Source organism: Peromyscus leucopus, chromosome 7 (genome assembly GCF_004664715.2).
Source record: "Peromyscus leucopus breed LL Stock chromosome 7, UCI_PerLeu_2.1, whole genome shotgun sequence".
Lineage (NCBI taxonomy): Eukaryota > Metazoa > Chordata > Mammalia > Rodentia > Cricetidae > Peromyscus > Peromyscus leucopus.
In genome coordinates, this window is record NC_051069.1 from 68,041,529 (window position 1) to 68,058,543 (window position 17,015).

General features: G+C 41.1%; 1 pseudogene; it reads right to left on the reverse strand.

Annotated features, from left to right (window-relative positions):
• Nucleotides 1–1,843: 1,843 nt before the first annotated feature.
• LOC114700256 lies at nucleotides 1,844–2,507 on the reverse strand (annotated as a pseudogene).
• Nucleotides 2,508–17,015: the final 14,508 nt, after the last annotated feature.

A 17,015-nucleotide genomic window follows, 5' to 3' on the forward strand; every position in this document is an offset into this window, starting at 1 on the left:
TTCTCTACTTAAAAATAACTATTTAATATACACTTATAAAGTTATACTCTCTGTTAAAAATGTAAAGATATGGAATGCTATTTGTTATTTTCCAATTATTTTGTGATAATTTTGTCATATTCTAGAGCTGAAAGCAGTAAGATACAAATTAATTTTAATTTTTTTTTTATGGGGGATGTTGGCGATCTCAGAACTACCCCAGGCCTCTCTTTCAAGAATCAGTGTGGTTCTTGCATCTTTTTAAATGTCTTGCTTTGCTAACCAGACCTTGAGATCCCTGCCCATTGTCTACCTGTCTTAATTTATCCCCAGTTTTGGAAGTATTCAGGATGATAAACAATTGTCATGCATGCTTGCAATTCAAAATAGAATATGGCATCATTAAATTTAGAGACTTGTCTTACCTATATGCTGTGTGATGTCCTTTTGTATGCTGTGAATATTTGTTGCTCTGATTGGTTGATAAATAAAGCTGCATTGGCCTATGGCAGGGCAGCGTAGAGGCAGGCAGAAATCCAAGCAGATAGATAGGAGAGAAAGGAGAGGCAGGGAGACACCAGCTGCTACCCAAGGAGCAACATGCCAGCTACCGTTAAGCCATGGAACACACGGTAAAACACAGATTAATAGAAATGGGTTAATTTAGGTTTATAAGCAGTAGCTAGCAAGAAGCCTGCCATATGCCATGCAATTGGGAATTAATATAAGCCTCTGTGTGTTTACTTGGGATCAAGTGGCTGCAGGATGTGGGAGGGAGAGATTCATCCTGACTGCAAGGTTGGGCAGGACCAGAGAAACATTTGACTACACCTATCCACATCATGAACAGCATAGTTTATCAATACAATAAATGTTCTGGGTTAAGAAGTAGATTTTAATGAATTAATTTTAAAAATTTTTACAATTTGATAAGTTTTTATGACTTTAGAGCTTAAAATTATCTTGCCAATGTAATTTTTAATCTAATATATTGAGATTTTTCACTAACATACTTGAGGAATGATGACTTTATAATTTTAAATCCCATTACTGAAGAGTCATAGTTTTTGATTTATCTCCCCAATCTCCTCTGTAAAGAAAATTGAATTTAGCACACATTTTCCTCACTTAATAGATATAAATTTGTCATGCTCTCTGTTTAATGTCAACAAAAATGTTGTTGATTGTAATTATACTAGATCCTTAACTATTTTTTCACTAATAATACTTTCTTAAATCCAATTCACTCTAATCTGATCTAATACATGGATTTTCTTTCAAATTCATGATTACTTTCGTAGAGTCCAGTTCACAAGACATTTATGCTATCCTCTCTCTTTTTTGTGTCCTACCTGCTGTCTGATATGGTGATGCTGGTGTGAGTACATGTGCCTGAATGCCAGTTTGTATGAATTTGTAACTCTGGCTTTCCCTATGTGTGTGCATTTGTGGCTTCATGGTGCTTTGTGCAGTTATGTGCCTGAGACTATAGATATGTCTATGTGAATCTGTGGGTTCAAGTGTGACTATATGGATGGATTAAAAGCCAGTTCCAAGCATTAAAAGCCACTGGTGGCATCCAGGGTTTGGTTTTGTCTGGTCCCACCAGTTTGTCAGTTTTGTGTGGTGTCTGTCATTGTATAACTATATTATGTATAGATATTTCTTATTTGGTTTTTAATTCACAATTATAAACATGACTCTGAAGTCCAGCTAGACTTAGAGGAGAATGAGGAAAATATGGAACCCAAGAACTTCAGTGAGAGCGGAGGTTGCTGGGTTTTGAGAACAGATGGGATGGGGGCGCTCTCCTGAGCTACAGGAGGAAGGGTCTGGTGGGTAGGATGCCCTCAAGTCAAAAGTATTAGAGTTGTCCACAGTAGGCAATGGTGATTATCTTACTGGTCTTGCCATTCCTGGACCCCAAATACTCTGTGGCTTCCATGATGCTCATGCCTTCTTTCACTTTTCCCAACGATCACATGTTTGCCATCCAATCACTCATATCTTACAGTGCAGATGAAAAACTGGGAACCATTTGTGTTTGGTTCAGCATTTGCTGTGGACAGGATGCCATGACCTGCCTGCTTTAGGATGAAGTTCTTGTCCTCAAAATTTTCCCCATAGATGGACCTGCCGTTATGATGTGTGTAGTCACCACCCTGGCACATGAATCCTGGAATAATTCTGTAAATGGGAAACTTATATCCAAATCCTTTCTCTCCAGTGATCAGAGCATGGAAATTTTCTTTCTTTGGAACTTTATCTGCAAACAGCTTGAAGGAGACATTGCCCAAGGGCTCGCCATCATCCTGATGTCGAAGAACATGGTAGGATTGACTATGGCTGCAGCAAGCAGTGGCAAGGGACAGTGGTATCTATAAAGGGAGGGAGTGTCATTGTTTATATTTTTGCTGTTGTCTTCTGCCTGAGTTATTATCCACTAACCCTTGTCGGATGATGGTATTCAAGCTAGGTCTAAAGCATAGTTATTGGGTGGCCAGGACTTACCTTTTGAACCAAGGCATGGTTTCTTTTTCCATAGATGCTCCTCTCATCCCTCCTCCTGCTCCCCCCAGCCTCATCCCTACCCCCTCCCATGCTCTCCTCCAAAAGGGTAAGGCTTCCCATGGGGAATCGGCAAAGCCTGGTACATTCAGTTGAAGCAGGACCAGGTCCCTCTCCCCCGATGCATGGTTTCTTGATGTAGATGATCATCCAGATGTAGTAACTCCCACCTCCCTGAACTTTAGAGGCTGGAACCTGCTCCCCAGCCCTGTTACTCTCTAGATGGCAGGTGATGGCCGCACTTGTTTCCTGTGCCTTCTAACACTTCGTAGAAAGACAGAAAAGTAGCCTGCAACCACTGCCTCCTGTTCTGCATACTCCTCATTCTTAGTCTACATTGCAGCTTGTCTCTCTGTCCCTAAGACCTATTAGTGACATGCTTGAAACATTAGTATATGGAAGTATCTTCAAGTGTAGTATTACTTAAATCTTTTATAGCCCTTATACGGTCAATGTGACTTTTTATTTTATTAATATGCTCCGTGGTAGGTACTGTAGTATAAGTATGAGCAAATTCAAAAGATTAAGTTTCTAGGTATCCTCTCTCTAAGTATTTTCTTATTAGAGAGTATATGGTCTCATTTACTCTGCTAAGCAGAAGTATACAGCAACCCAGTTCTGTTCATCCTTCAAAGATGAATCAAAATCTCAGAGCTTTGCTGTTGATTCTTTTTAATACTCATGAGTTTAAACTTCAGAATATACTGTTCTCTTCTGCAGAATTTGGGCTTCTTCATGCTCTAAGGTCAAAGTTGAGTATTTTCATGGACATTGAACATTTGTCACTGTCTGTCTGTCTGTCTGTGCAGACCTCCGGGTCTCTATGGTTGGTACTGGGATTAAAGGCGTGTGTCACCACGCTTGGCTCTGTTCCCTCGTGTGGCCTTGAACACACAGCGATCCTGCCTGCTAAGGGATTAAGGGCATTGCTGCCTGGCTTCTTTGTTTACTTAAAATGGCTGGCCTTCCCCCCATCTCCAGGCAAGCTTTATATATTAATGCACAAATAAAATATCACCACACAGTGCTGTTTGTACTCCAAAATGATTTAGAACATTATTCCAATATTTATTCTTTAAGTGACAAAGTTAATACATTTAAAATGAAATTACTTTGCTTAAAACAATCTTTATTTTTTTCAGTACAACATCTAGTCATGTTAATAATGTGTTAATGTGGTTGCTTAGAAAGTGAAGAGGTCAGAAGGCATCTGCAGGCAAATATCTAGATAGATTAATCCGCCTGGGGGTACCTACTTTCTCCATCTCTGCTCAAACTGTGTGCAGTGTGCTTGCTCATGTGCTGTTGACTAATATGTGAGAGCATTTTTGGATATGTGGTTTCTGGAGGAAATATCAAATTTAATCACTTATGCCAGTTTGGTTCTAACACAGGCACACCTAATGAGAATCTAGAATCTGAGTTTTTTTTTTTTTTTTAAACTTTTATTTTATGTAACGCTTTGGACCTTTTGAAGGATATTCTTTGAGCACAGGAGATTTTAGCTAAGTAGATGATCCCCTCAGGACATCTTGCAAATGTGTTTTATGTCTGCAGATCTACTTTTCTTCTCAGTTCTTCTCTCCTCTGTCCGGGCATGCGTTTTGTTCAACAGCTTTACAGTGGTAGCAAAGAAAACCAAGTCTGTCTGCCTCAGGCAGTTTGGAATTATCTCAGGGTGAAACAAAGGGGCTTCCTGTGGTACTGTTATGGCATGTTCAGGATTTTACTATTTGACTTAGTAATAGAGTCTAGCAAATTTAAATATTTTAGCAGTTCAAATCGATTTTCCATTTTATGTTTTGATATAATATTTTTAGTAATTGTTTAGCAATTGCACACTTGCACTCCATGTATTTTGATCATATTTCAGTCCTATCTCCCCTCCGCTCCTCCCAGATCAGCCCTCACCTTCCCACGCCCTTCCGACTTTTCTATCCTTCTCCCCTTCATACCTCACTGTGTCTAGTCTGTGTGCTCCTGTGCTGGTGGATGTGGGTTCATTTTGTTTCTAAAACTGATTTTATATTAATGATGTTCTGGATATGATCTTTGAAAAACAAAAGACTTCATATCTCAATGGTTTCTTCCTAGAAAAAGAGCCAAGAATTTAACCTCAATTAACATTGATCTCTTCATTGATAACTTGATCACATTTCGAAGGAAACATATTCATTTTAAGTTGCAACACCTGGCAAATTTTGGTCAGAACTTTTATCTTTAATTAAAAAATATGTGTTTTTGTTTTTCCTTTTGAAGCAACTTTGGTTGTCAGGCAGGAAAAGAGGTAAAATATAAACAAAGACCTCAAGGGCCAGATGTGGATCAGGTAGAAAGGGTAAGTTATATTAGTGGACACTAGGGGGCAGCAGTGCACTGGGTTAGTGAAAGATGTTGGGGTTTTTATTTTGACATCAGATTCTGCCAGAGTTAGCTGGCTGTGATTAACCAACACCCCAAGTAATGGTACCTTAGACAAATTAGGATTCCTCCTACATAAAGACACGGATAGGTAATTGCTATGAGTTGAATTGTGTCTCCCTGAAGGTATGTCCTTCACTCTCCTTCCTACTGGAGATTGTAATGTTATATGGAAATAACACAGGTTTTACATGGAAATTAGATCACACTTGAGTAGGGTATTAAGGCAGAAGAGGAAAGGGGTGGAAGACATGACTCCATAGGTTAACACATGAAAGAAGGTGGCATCAGTGGAAGATGAGCTCTTCCCAGGCTCTGGCTACACAGTCTGTGCAGAAAAAGACATCACACGTAACTGGTCCATAAACTGCCTTTCCCTATCTGTTTTGCAGCAGGATCAGGATTCCACTGTGGTACAGTTCCAAGCGCATCTGTTTTTCTCTTTTAATATGAACTATCTCCTTTCCTGCAGCCATGTGCTTCTCCAGTTCACTGTAACCCAGATGACTACAGCAAGGGCCTCTGAACTGATGTGGTAACAGTATTCACTAATCCAACAATTATATTCTTTTTTAGGAGGGAAACTTGGACTCTAAGACACATGGGGCTGTGCAGTGTGAGGTCAGGATTAGAAAAAATTGCCTGTAGGCCAGGAATTGCTAGTGTACGGTATAAAAATGAGACATTGGAGACTTACTTCTGTGAACACTTCTTAGAAATTTTTTTAATTATAAATTCTTTTTTTTTGGTTTTTCGAGACAGGGTTTCTCTGTGTAGCTTTGCGCTTTCTGAACTCACTTGGTAGCCCAGCTGCCTCGAACTCACAGAGATCCGCCTGGCTCTGCCTCCTGAGTGCTGGGACTAAAGGCGTGCGCCACCACCATCCGGCCTATAAATTCTTATTGTTTCTTTTGAAATATACATAAATCTTTTTTTTAAGTGGAAACAACCATTCACCAGTTTTATGCCCACCAGGAATGTAATTGCTGAGGAAGACAGATCCTTAATTGCTTTGAGAGAGGAGGAGTGTAGCTTCTGCAGACACTAGGCTGAAGAACCACCACTCACGTCATGAGGTTATACATTCATTTTTAATTTGGGTAACTCAAATTAGCAACCATAGATGCCCATCCCAGGTATTAGGTGAGTGTAGGATGTGACCAAAGGTGACGTAAATCCTCTTACTTGAGGGCTTATCTCGGGAACATGAGTGGAATGAGTTGTGCTAGCTTGGCGTGTCTCAGGGTGATTTTCTTCTTCTGTCTCTTTTTGGGCTGCCAGTGATTGTTGTGGGATATTTGATTGTGCTGTGAAACTCCAAGACTGTGTTAATAAAATTAACATTGGATCAGGGGGTGGAGCCAGTGACCAGTTAACAAGAATTAGCTACAGAGAGTGCAGAGGACCTGAGGCACAGATAGAGAGGCCCAGGAAGGAGTGGGGAGGGACTTAGAGATTGGTTGTCTTTTTGGTGTGGGACGTGTGGAGAGAGAGGCACTTTCTGGATCTCTGGTAAAAAAGGGAAGGTCAGCTGGTTGCTCCTTTTCTGCTTCTTTGATCTACCAGGTTCTCCTCCCAACATCTGACTTCTGAGTCTTTATTGGTAGTAGAACAACTTAGATAAAAACAACAGGTGATGCATGTCACATTCTTACTTAATGCTTATTGAATAATAGCATTGTTTTCTGTAACTTCTACCTTTGTTGAAAAATTTCCTGTGGTATAATAAAAGATTTCCTTGAGTTGCATTTTCCCTAAACCAGCAACTACTGGAAACAGGGATGGTATAAGGGCAGACTCACCTCTGTGTACCTCAGAGGGGTGATGGGCCTACTTACACCTTGATTTTTGAGCTTATCTCCCCTGAACGATGACAGGACAATTGTCTGTCTTTTTAAATCCATTACCCATTTGTGGTAATTTGTCACAGCAGATTTAGGAAAGTAACACAGCAATCCAGGTCTGTCATACCAGCTCAGCACCACAAAGTCTATAAGAACTGAGGTTTCTCCTGCCTTATGTTTTGCCTTTACTAGGCATTCTCTTTGTCCTAATGGTTAGACATGGAGATCAGGGTATATCTGAATCCAAGCTTCAGGATGGAGGAGGCTGTAGGAAGAGTGCAAAGGCTAGTATCAATCTTGTCTCAAGGAAGGTCCTTGAGAGTCATCGTAGAACAACTCCATGGGGTAGAGTTTAAAATAACAGCCGATCAGAAGAAAGGGAATGAAGAGAGCCATGTGTAGCCAGCTGCTCCCAAGGCACCACTTGAAAAATATGAATGCCAATATATTGTCATTATCTGGCACAAATGGCATGACCCATGTTCAATAACATTCATTAGGATGTGGATAGCAGGTACCTCCTTTATTGGGGACCCCCTGTGTTGGGACCCCCTTTGGGACATATGAACCCTAATATGTTGACAACCTTGACACAAATAGTATATAGTTAATGGTCTGTCATCCCTTTTACAAATGGTTTGGTTAGTGGTTGATAATATCCTCTAGAGGTAGATGTTAGGGTCCTGGAGAAGTCCCTCAAAAGACCACCATTCATGTATGCAGTCAACAAGAGCATTTATTATCCTATACAGAGGCAAAATGGTGATGACCCCTAGAGAAGCTCACAGGCTCCTTTTAAGCATAGCTCAGGGAAGTTCCTAGGGCAGTTAGGTCATCTCAGATATACTTAAGCAAGTGGCAATCATATTAGTACATTCTAATTGGCTAGTCAGGGGCTGGATGAGTCCCAGGCTCTGTCCTTATTTGAGATATTGACTGTGGGGCTGGCTCAGGCCTAGTATACACTATCTCCCTCATCCCTGCCCTCAGGGGCATTGAAGATTGATTGTCCTCTGTTTGTGGCTTCCTCAGAAACTGCTTACTCAGTCTCAGGAGACTGAAATTGAGGCCTGATCGCTGACAGAAGACTGAGCAGCCTGTTATGGCATCTGCTTGGTCCTCTCAGTAGACAGCAGATGTTTTCCTTTCTTATGCAGGGCTGGAGGCCAGCTGCCTCAAGGAGGAAATACTGTTTTATAAGCCAGAGGACACTGTTAGGGCCCGCAGATCACCCCACAAAAGACCACCACTCATATATGCAAAGGCAAGAGTGTTTATTTCTTGAGAAAAGAATTCCTGCATGCAGGGGTCAGCCACATAACAAATTGGCGATGACCCCCAGAGGAGCTTGCAGACTCCTTTTATAGACAGCCAGGTAAGGATTAGGTCATCCTAAACATGATTTGCCAAATGAGCATCAGCCACACTAACCTGTTTCTGTTTGGCTGGGGCTATAAGTGCTGAATCATGCCCAGTTTGCAGTATCTCCCTCACCTGCCTTATCAGAAACTGAAATTGAAACAGAAACTGGGAACTAATCAGAAACTGAAACTTAACTGAAACTCAGGCCTAGTAGAGGTTGGGGCTGGGAAAAGCCCACCATGGTGCTACTGTGGCCTCTTAGACACCCGTCCAAAATCAGAAGGTACAACAGAAATATGACCTGCCTGAGGACGAGATAAGAGCTCAGGAGTAACTACTGCCTTAATGAGATATATACGGAAGTAGCCTCAAAGCCCATCTCTTGGCCATGCTTGCTTGTAGATTCACTGCCAAGCCTGACCTCTTTCTGAATTAGAACTCAGAAAGTAGAGCATTCCTCTTTCCAGCTTCTGCCTCCCAAGACCCACAGGAACCCCAAGCCTTCCCACCTTGACTTTTGGTTAGCCCCACTTTCCCTGAAACCCCCACTTCACTGAAGCTACTCGCAAATGGTGTTGCTGAGCCTACCCACATTGCCTTCTCCAGTTCCCATTTAGAAAGAGTGACTTTCTTTCTATTTCCTCCTAGCAGTTGCTGAGATTCCACACTTGCCTACCTTGTTGTTTTCTCTAATCCCAGTAAAATTGTTCCTGTGTTCCTTTCTGAGTATGTTTAAAAATGCTTTTGTGTATAAGACCAAAAACCTGCAGGAGAGACCCTCTACCTCCCAGTGACAAAACCAGACCCAGCTTCTTGAAGATGCAGTGCTTATTCTAGGTGGACATGTGTAGGGCTAAAAGGTTGATGGCTGTAAAGGAAAGAGAAAATGGACATCAGTAACAACTGGTCCTGTCTGATTTTCTTATTTTCATTATCTCTTTTTACCAGAGTATGGTAAAACTCTTTCTCACATTTCTAACTTGACTTTACCACATCTCATATTTTTCTTCCCCCAGCATGGTCAAAATCATATTTTATAATATTTATTGTTGTTACTTGGTTGGCTTAAGAATATTTTCAAAGGCTATACTTCATGTCACACCCTGCCCTCCCTAGTCTGATACCTTGAAATGTATTCTCAGAACTGAGAACTGAGGCCAACTTCAGGTTGTGTGCTGGTTAGTTCTTGTCAAGTTTACACAATTATAGAGTCACCCGGGAAACTTCAGTTGAGGATTGCCATCAGATTGGCCTGTGGGCATGTCTGTGGGACAGTCTCTTAATTGCTAGTTGATGTAAGAGTGCCCAGCTCATTGTAAGCAGGGCCATCCCCAGGCAGGTGGCCTAGGATGTCCAAGAAAGATAGCTGAACCAGCCTGAGGAGGCAAGCTGCTTCCCCCATGGTCTCTGCTTTACTTCCTCCCTTCAGTTCCTGTCTTGGCATCCCTGGACGTAAGCTAAATGAAACCCTTTCCTCCCCAAGTTACTTGTGGTCACAGTTTTATCCTAGAGACAGAAGCCTTGCCAGGACAGGTAGTAAGATTGACAATACAGCAGAGTGACGTGGCGGTTACTCACTGCAGCTGGACTGTTAACATGGGCCTGCTTTCATAAGAAAGTAAATTCAAGAAGCAATAGAAAATCAAACTGTCCTTATTAATCTGTCCATGGCTGGGCTCTGTTCCATTATGACTCATGGCACTGAGTTTACAACAACCTTTTCTTCACACAGGTATGGACATTCTAGAGAATGGAAGTCGGAGAAACCTCAAAAAATAGTCTAAGATTTATGTCAGAATTTATGGAGAATATCTAGAACTAGTTTAAAGTGTAGATTTTGTTATACTATAGGAGAAAATAATGTGGTATTTTAAAATGTCTAGACTGAGTTTTTAAAATTGGATATTAGTTTGGGTGGTGACTGAGGGAACAGGGGTGGGACATGGCTAAGTGCTGACCTTCAGTTCCACATCATCTCTAAATCCCCCGAGTACAGTGCCTACCTGTTGGCGTTGAAAGTCATTTAATTAACCCTCATACACATGTCTTTGAACAACTTTCCCCATCTTTCTGCACGTACCCAGGCTTCACTTCCGCCGTCCTCACACATCTCTGCATAGTCCTGTTTTGTTTTTCCAATGAGTACAGTCCAGTTTTGTTTGCTCTGAAGGTTGTCGTATGGATTGTTTTGACTGTTTCTAAGGCATAAAAACTTAAAGAATGTTCTTAGTACTAAAACGAACTATATTTATTTACACATCTGGGTAACCCACCCTTCTCTTAAAGTTTATCAGTTCTTCTTGAGCTGAAAAGAGACTACTTTGCACTTTTATGAGTTGCTGGCAGCACGCCTGTTAGTTTTCTGACCTGATGGTAGGCATTGCTGGGGGCTCTTTATGACAGTTTTACCTTTTAGTCACTATTAGTGCCCTCCAGCCAAGGCTTCCACAAGTCAAGCTATTTGGATAGGATTTCTGTCTAGGGGAGCACATTGGTAAATACATTTAGAATCTGAGCAGGGGGCCAAAGGAGTTCAGATTTTAGTGAAGCATAATCCCTTGATTATAAGGAGGAATATAAGGGAGAGACTCCGAGTGTACTGGTCCAGGAACTGTTTTTGGAATCATTGAAAAAGAAGCCCAGCCTTCATGGGATGAAGTAAATAACAAGTTGCACATGGCCTCTTTGAGAAGTCGTATGGCACACGGGGAAAAAGGACACTGGAGTAACTACTGGAGGCTACAGGAAATGATTGTCCAGTCTAAGAAGGTACTTGGTAGCTTTGTGGGCAAATGTAGAGAAGAATAGATGGATGGACAGAACTGGGTGAGATTAAATAGAAGCTGGCTCTACTAGACAGAAGCACAGAATTGAGACCCCAACTGTATCTGCCAGAATTGGTTCATTTATGATGTTGGCCAAGTTAATTGGCTTCCCTGAATAATTTGTTTTCATCAATAAAGATCACACAAGTACAACAGATTTTAAGCGTGATAGCAGCCTGGGGACCCGTGAAAAGGTATTAGAGCTGAAGGTTCTGAGAAACTAAGACACTGACTTTATTTTACAAGGAAACGAGACCCTGAGGAGTGAATGACTTGCTTGGAGTTCTGCAGCTAGTTGGCGAGCTGGAGTTTACACCTGGGGCTTTTGAGTCTTAGTTTTCTTCCATTCAGTCACAGTGCTGACTGTGAGGAGAAATGTACAAGTTAACCATTACCAGGGGAGTTCTATGATTGGCTTAAAAAATAAACTGAGTATAGGTTGGCTGGGAAGTTGGACAGGGCGGCTGGTTTGAACTTAGTTTATATGAAAAAAATGTTGTGGATTTAAATTTTCCATGAGTACAGCTTAAGCCAACAGAGAGGGTGATGGGGGAATGGATCAACACAAGGAGATCAAACCATATCAGAAGTGCTCTTTGCAAATTAACCCCTCACCCATACTCCTGCTAGTAACCCAAAAATTGGTTCACAAAACATACAACTCACAAATCCCAATAAACTCTCCCAACAGAGGGTCTTACTTCCACAGTCACTGGTAAGTCAATGTGGAGAGCAGAGGTCAGTGAGCAGGCATGGAGTGGAGGACACCCTCTTGTGAAGACCCTTAGGTTAAAGTGATGATAATTGAAAGCTCATAGTGATTATATAGACTCACTGAAATGTTGCAGGGGTATTACAGAGCTCTTTCTACCTAACACAGATTTTAGGAGCCACTCTGAAAGAGTTAAAACCTATCCAGGACCCATAGAGTGAACATTGCTTCAGACTGAAATGACAATATTCATCCCTGTCCTTCGTTAGGCTCAAACGGATAAGTCAGATGCAAAGTTAACAGAAGACAGTGTTTCCCATAGTCGCATAATGGCTGCAAAATGCCTCAGTGGCCATAATTTGTAAGTGACTATTAAATTCCTGGGAATGATGCCTTCAAGTCTACTGTTAAATCCTCAACTTACTCATGGTAGCACCCAGTCCCAGATGATCCTGTTTTCCTCAGATCCTCCTCAGAACCTCACATAGGACTCCAGCTTTAGAATCACAGGGTGTTTCTAAACCTCACCGGCTGAGCAGAGTTCTGTGACTGCCTTGGATGCCCTCTCTTGTTGTAATTTACTGACAGGCTTGAGTTTGTAGGCTGCTGGTGTCTCCTTGGTGGCCATTGCTGGGTTGGGTGATAATGTCTTGTGTAGGTAGAGTGTCTGCGGGATACTGATCCCTTTTACTGATTTGAAACCGACTGTACATGAATAAATTAGAAAGGCCTATTTGATGTGATTCTGGGGGCAACAGATTAGTGAGACATCAAAAGCCTTTCTTTTTTGTGATTTTTGTTATTTTTTCTTTTACTGAAAATTGACTTTTTTAAAAATACAATATATTGATTGTGGTTTCTCCTCTCCTTATGCCTCCCAGGTCCTCCCCATTTCCCCTCCCATTCAGATCCACACCCTTTCTGTCTCTCATTAGAAAAAAACTGTCATCTAAGTATTAATAATAAAATAAAATAAGATAAAAAAGAAAACAGACATATCAGACTAGGACAAAAGAAACAGAAGAAAAACCACAAGAAACTGGGGGACCACATGGATCTTTTCCCTAAAGAACTTTAGGAATAAGTGAAAGAAACGTGAACACTAAGCAGAGGCTCCCGGTGCTTCGTCAGCTTTGGATGTTTGCCAAGGTCTCTCACTCGTGGCAAAGTGTCTGTGTTAACTTGTGCCTCCACTGTGCTTGCTGAGGATGATGCCCACAAATGCGAACGGCAGAATGCCCTCCTGTGGTAAGTAGAGAAGTTGGAGGGTAAGAAAATATAGTTGAGGCGGGCCAAAGTGGGAGATGGGAAATATCTTATAGAATTATGTGGCAGTCTTGAATATTGGTGGGGATGGTTTCATAGAGGGTCTAAAATAGGAAAATGTGATGTTTATTATAAATATGTCTGAAGTAATGAAGGCTTTATAGGCAAAAAGTCCTATTCTTGGCAGGGAGATGCCTTCTCTGACCAAAAAGGTCTTTTTCCATATCTAATTCATTTGATTAAATCAATATTCTGAGTCATGAGCAAACATACATAGACACCGCTGTAATCGACTTGGCAGATGAAGATATTCTAAAGAGACACCATGTCTCAGTCTGATTGTTAGACTATTAAGACGATGGACCCCAAAGAAGTGAGGATCTCCCCAGGAATCTCCTGGCGGGAGAAGGACAAGGCTCCAGCCAGAGCAGATCTTGTTTCCCAGAAAGAGATTTCAGACAGTTCTAACTACATGTCAGATTACCTCACAGGATGAGACTGAAGCCCAGCCAATGATGGTTAATGGTGGGCGGGGCCTCATCTTGAACAGGACTGCTGAGATGTGCAATCCTTGGCACTCTATTTAAATTTTGACCTCATTTCAGGACCCTAAAGACCAAACCAGACTTGAGGGATTTGCTGGATCTCTTTGTCACTCTTCTCAGTCACATTGTATAAATATTCCTTTTTTTTTCTCTTTCTGCTTTCTACTTTTAATTGGCTCTTTTAATTGGCTTTTGGGTAACTGGACCTGAAGTGGTGCATAGACTGTGAATGCCAAGTTCACTATAGCTTCAGTAAGAGGCAACTGTTACTACCTTAGCTGATCTTCCTCAAGAGAAGGCAGTAGAGTCCAAAGAAAACAAGCAACAGTGTACAAAATTTGAAATATGAAAGGTCTAAAGTCATTCTTCTTGCTACTTTGTGCATAAGGCAAGTGTACACTTGCTCTGAACAGCAACATTTTTGTCTATAAATGTGAGATAACAAGTCTCTTACAGGGTTTTAAGACTACCCAAAAGAAAGAAACAATACATATGTATGTATTATATATAAAACAAATGGTGATTTTAATTATTACTTAATTATTATTGAAGATGGGGCCTCAAAGTCAGAGGACAGGCAGATAGGAACAGAATTTTTTTTGTTTTTTAAAGATTTATTTGGGGGTTGGAGAGATGGCTCAGAGGTTAAGAGCACTGACTGCTCTTCCAGAGGTCCTGAGATCAACTCCCAGCAACCACATGGTGGCTCACAACCATCTGTAATGAGATATGGTACCCTCTTCTGACCTGCAGTCATACATGCTGTATACATAATAAATAAATCTTTAAAAAAAGATTTATTTATTTATTATGGATACAGTGTTCTGCCTGCATGCCACAGAGGATGAGTGGAATTCATTAACCTGCCTCACTCTTCAGAACCCAGTTTCAAGCATTTGTTTCCACTCACAGCCTGCCAATGGTTGCTCAACACAGGGCAAATAAGGAGAGCCCAAGCACTGGGATGCTATTTACAATATAACTTAACACTTTCCCAAAGACCTTCCTGGTGTTGCAGATCGTGTTCAGCTCACCACCCATCAGCCTACACCATGGCCCAGGGTTACTTGGGATGCCACTCCTGTGTCTTTTCATTGTACATTCATTTCTGCCTCCCCTTTATATTAAGATATCAATTATCCTACCTGGAAAAGACGTCTTCATTGTTTTCAGGCTGCGGGTTTCATTATCGTCAAACATAGCCTAAGCATCACTCTTAAACACTGACATTTCCTGGGGCAGAGTTCCTTCTTTTGGACCATACAAGGAGGCATAGCTACTCATTATTTACTTCATTTGGACCTTTTTTTCCCTCTCTGACTACACTATAACAATCCAAGACTGTGTCTCTTACATTTTAGATTCCTTTAATGTCTGTCGTGAAAGTTGGTTAATAGGTAATTGCTTATTCAACAATTTTTTTTGGGGGGTACAAATAATCCAATTAAAATATGATATAGCGAAATAATTTATGGGATTGGCACAGAAGAAACATAAATAGAATGAATATTAATAATTTTCTTTTATTTATTTTGGTTTGTATTTAATAAGACTTGGTTTTTGGTGAGTATAAGTCCAAAAATGATGTTTTCTCAGTAAGGACTGGGCTGGGTAGTTTTTGTGGACTTGCCAAAAACTACAGACACTCGGGAAGAGGGAATCTCAACTGAGTAATTGTGTCCATTATATTGGTGCATGGGCATTGAGGGGGAGCATTTTCTCGATGGCTGAGGGAAGAGGGCCTTACTCACTATAGGTGGTGATGCCCTGGCTATGGGGTCCTGGCTTGTGTAAGACAGACAGTTGCATATGAGCCCACAAGCAAGCCAGAAAGTACTGCCCTCCATGGTCTTTGCTTCAATTCCTGCTGCTAGGCTCCTGCCTTGAGGTCCTTCTCGGACTTCCCTCAGTGATGGTTGTGTGGCCTCGGGCTGTAAAATGAAATAAATCCTTCCTTCTTCAAAGTTGACTTTGGTCAGTGTTTAGTCACAGCAACAGAGAAGCAAACACGGACAGACTATATCATGGTTCTTTGAAAACCAGATAGGCTTTATTTTGAGGCATGCCAACTAGAATAAATGCCTCTGTTCTTATTCAAAAGACAATATTGCATTTATTCAATCGATACATTGATTTTAAGTAAAGCAACTCCTGGCTAGATTGCAATACATCCACTAGATGGCAGGCGGCTGCTGGAGGAAGAGAGCATTTCAGGGGATTGGCTTCTTTCCACCCAGTTGTCTCGGTCAACAGGCTTTGCTAACAGCACCTTAATTTCTATAAAGTCTCCCAGGACTAGCTTTCCAGAGTTTTAAAAAGTGATTGCAACACACTCCACTAACTGTACCTGCCAGAGTATTTTCCACTACCACACCTAACCCTAGGCTGAACTTTTATACACTGTAATTTTCTTAGACCATGATATTGTCCTGCTCTAACATGGAAATCAAAATACAACAATGAGGAAAATGCATTATTTGAGTGAATGGGGAACACACGATTTTTATTTATGTGAACACTGCAATTTAAATGTGTCTAGGAGTGATTTCTTTTGAAACAATGGAGCATAAATACAGTTCTGCTCACTAGTGTGCCAGTACTCTGAGTGAATGTGGTGAGTACTGGCTCATGTTTGTTAACGCTTGCACTTGACATGGCTGATGAATGTTTGAGATTGAAACCATGTCTGTGCCATCTCCATTTCTGTGCATTTATTCTAAAGGCGGTCAGAAAGATAGTTCAGGGCTTGTGATTTTTGGGGGGACTGGCTAAGCTCCCTCTATTATAGTTAAGGATATTTTCTTTCTTTGCTACATTGTTCATATGTGCTCTGTCTTGGAGGTATGCCAATAAGGTTCAAATATGAGCTTACTTGTATGCCTAAATTAAACGAAATAGACCACATAAGGGAGCCCTGTTGTATTTAGAGTTCTGTATTTTCTCATTTCTATGAATGACCCTTGAGGGAGAAGGCCACCCAATTAATTTATGGTATTCAAACTTATCTCTTAGCATGCATGTGTATTCTATTAAAAGCAGATGCTATTACGTATGGGTGCATTATGAGCTTTGCATCTGCTGCCTTTAACCTTGGCATCTATATCTAATTCAGTTAACTGAAAATGAAGCTCTAAGGAGGGACATTACATTTTAGTTAACAAAACTTGACAGAAAGACTACTTAAGTCTTTTTGTCGGGAAAACTTAGAAATTCAGCAGGATAGATTAACAGCACGTGCACTGTACACCTGTGGCCTGAGGTTCGTTTCTGGCTGTTGAGCATCACATGAGGAGCAAAGAAAAAATAAACGAGGGTCAAAGGAGTTCTTTATTAAAGGGCAGAGCCTGACCCTTCCCGCCCTCATCTGTTTAGAGATGAAAGGCAGGGTCTTTGAATTGGACTTTCCATGACCCCCATTCCATGTTAAAAAACACTATTTGATTTTTCTGCACTTAGAACTCAATTCCCTTAACTACATCAACTTTCCTTTGAA